Genomic DNA, 3,332 nt, shown 5'->3' with positions numbered 1-3,332 from the left:
CCATGTCAATGCATCATGATTTTGTCTTCGAGAAGGCTCCTGACAGCCAAACTGTCTGCTGTGTTTTGTTCAGTCTTAGCTTGCCAACGCACCACAGGCACCCAAGACTCAGATTTTCAGAGAACAGCCACACACACACACACACACACACACACCCTTCCTCCCGGGAAATTTATTATTGAGGTGAGGGCAGGCTAACCAAACGGCAACCCGGGGTGCAATTTCCCCGGGAGGAATGCTTTGATCCTGCCCTCTCCCCGCGCCGCCGGGAGCAGATTACATCGCCAAACGCGGGAGATCCCCGCCGCTTGTTTGGTCAGAGGTGTTACCAGTTAATCTGAAACAAATTGCCACTGCCTCCGCCCCGTCCGCTGGCCCCCCCTCCCCCCCCGCCCCAGGGTCCCGGTGCCCGGCCCGGGGCGCCCGCCGTGCCCGCAGGCTTCTCCTCCGCCGAACACCGTATTTGCTGCAGAGAAGACCTTGGGATCTCCCAGGTGATCTCAATTCCGGAGGGACTGGGGGGGGATAAAAAAAAAATAAAAACAGAAGAAATCTCCTTTTCCGGTATTATCCAGCCGGTAAAAAACGTGATTTCTTTTGCAGTTTTCTTCCATAAAAATGTGGATGGGTTTTTTTCCCCTCTACATTGGACTCCCTCTGTCTCTTGCAAACAGCGCTTACACTAAGGTAATCCCGGATGAGATTTTTATCCATGACACAGACCTTTCTAAACTGGTTGTACCTTGAAACATTTAAACAAGCAAGTTTTAAATTTTTTATGTTTGTGTTTCAAGCAAGCGTTTAAATGTTTGGGTTTTTTTTATTACATTGCTGTATTTGTAAAGCAGCCAGGCACAGAGTCAGAGGAGGAATTTTCTGTTATGTATTTCCTGTATGTCAGTCAAATAAATATAATAAATACATACAATAAGGATGTAAGAAATGTCGAGGTAATGCATTTGCTATCGTATGATATGGAAGGAAATTTTACTGACTGTGAGAGTGATCCCACTGCCTTTGTAGGAATGTTTGCTTTGGCAAGGAGGGCAAGGGTTAGCCTTCACAGGAGAGACTTGCGTATTGTACCAGCATAATCTTCGGTCGCGTAAAACTGGATTGGCATCAAAAGCAGTAACGGTGAGCAGTGCAGGATTGCCACTTCAGGCACAGCTAGGGGAAGTCTGATGGGAAGTCCGGAGGCCTCAACAGAAAGTTTCCCATGGACATAGGCAGCTTTGGATCCGGCACGGGGTGCAACAGATTTTTCCTTCTGCAGCCTTTTTTATCCTGGCAGCTGCCTGGAAGCAGGGATGAGCTCCCAGAGGGGAAGAAGGTGTGGGCCATGAAGGAAGGGCAGGTTTTCCCCCTGCGGCTGGGGGCTCTGCCTGCTGGCTGGGGCTGCACCAGGGCAGCACACTCTGGCCCATGGCTCTGCAAAGGGGACCACGCAAACGACCGTTAGATGAAGCGATGAAGAAACACAGCTCAGTGGAAACAGAACTCCCTCTTCTGCAGCTTCCAGGTTTACAGCCAGGGGACACGGGGGCAAGACCTAGAGAGACTCCAGGTCAAAACCACTCCCAACCAGTCCTTATCCCATCCTGCACTAGTATTCTGAATTTAAACGAGAAAAATGCTGTGAGGAGGGCTTGATGTGCCATCCACAGCAGCTTTTCTGTGGCTCATAAACAAGGCTGACCTTTGGTTTGCCAGCATTTAATAAGCCAGTAGACATTTGGCAGGTCTTTTGCGAAAATGTACTAGAAAGTTGGACCAACTCTCAGCGTGAATATCAAGAATCCAATATACAAGCAGTGAGCATAGCAAATTGTCAAGTCAGCAAGTAATGTAATTCACTATAATCTTCCCAAATGTCTTAAGTAGTTTGGCAAATCTCTTGTTGCAATAAATTCTAGTGAAGTTTGGGGTTGGGTTTTTTTTTTTTTTTCAACATATGGCCTTAAAAAGTAACTTAGCCAAGAATATTTTTAGAGTCACTGCAGAGTTTGCTGGAGATGTTGTCTCAAAACTTGTTTGCACTCTGGCAGTTTTATTCAAATGTCATCCAGATGCAGAAAGTGTGGGGTTTGGGGTTTTATTTTACAATCCTGGAAAGTAAAGGTCAAGTCTCTGCAACGTAAATTGTCTTTTTGATTGCCATACTTTAGCGGAACAGCAAGAAGTCTTGCTAATAAACTCTTTTGGGGTGTTTTGGGGAGTTTTTTCCCCCCTCAGGACACATTATAATCATATGCAAAATATTTAAAATGCCAGTAAGACACCTGCTAAATCAAATAAGTTGAGTAGACTGTGCTGTGCTTAGCAGTAAAAATCCAGTCACATAACCGTAACTAGCCAGATTGTGTTCTCATTTAGCAGGTAGCATTGCAGTCTCCAAGTAGCCTTACTGAAATTAATAGGACAACCTGAGGCATTAGTCAGCATGAAAAATAGCATCAGAATCTGGCAATATATCAGTTAAAACAAGCCAGACAAGACTCAGGCCGTACTGATGCATGGAGGTAATCAAGGCCACACTAAAGGCTTCTTGTTATACTTGCTCGTACTAGCAAGAAAGTTTCTGGAGCCATTTCCAGACTGTGATATTGCACCATGCAAATACAAGTATGAGACTCTGATTCACAGTGGGTCCACTGTGGAGTATGCAGACATACGAGGTGGAAGAGGTGACTGGCATCTGCTCAGCACTCACAGCATGTCAGAGTGAATGTGAGACAGTTTGGCTCTCAAAAAACTGTGCATAAAACACACTGTAAGTACATCCCCACCTGTGACATGTCCACTGAAGCCCTCTGAAGTATCTTGTCATCTACCCTTCCAAGAACTTACCTGGAAAATCAGATGAGCCTTTGCTGTAACTCCATGGAACAGGAGATCTGTCCACCTGGCATGTGGACACATGCTGGTACTGTGAAATCCCACTTGCTTGGTTCTTGGACATCGGTTGGGAAAACAGGAAAGCAAGGGATGAACTCCCAATGCAGCCGGTGTGATGCTGATGCATCTCCAACCCCTCCCATACTTAAAAGGAAGCAGTTATGGGTGCAGGGCCCCCTTGTAGAAGATTTTAGGTGATGTTTGAGGTGGAAGAGGTTTCTGCAGATATACAGGTAAAATCTGACTCAACGTTGTGGTTTGTTTTTTTCTTTTTTTTTTTTTTTTAATTTTTGGCTAGTACTTCTGCACGTCTTCTGTTTTGCTTTGTTGAGGCTAGGTTCAGAGACAAAACCAGGAGAATCAAAAAGTACATGAGGCACAGAGATAGAATTAGGTATCTTTAGGACTCTAGAAGTAGAATCCTTGCATTGGAG

This window comes from Egretta garzetta, unplaced genomic scaffold (assembly GCF_000687185.1).
Source record: "Egretta garzetta isolate BGI_Z169 unplaced genomic scaffold, ASM68718v1 scaffold596, whole genome shotgun sequence".
Taxonomy (NCBI): domain Eukaryota; kingdom Metazoa; phylum Chordata; class Aves; order Pelecaniformes; family Ardeidae; genus Egretta; species Egretta garzetta.
Note: the sequence above shows the minus strand (reverse complement) of the source record.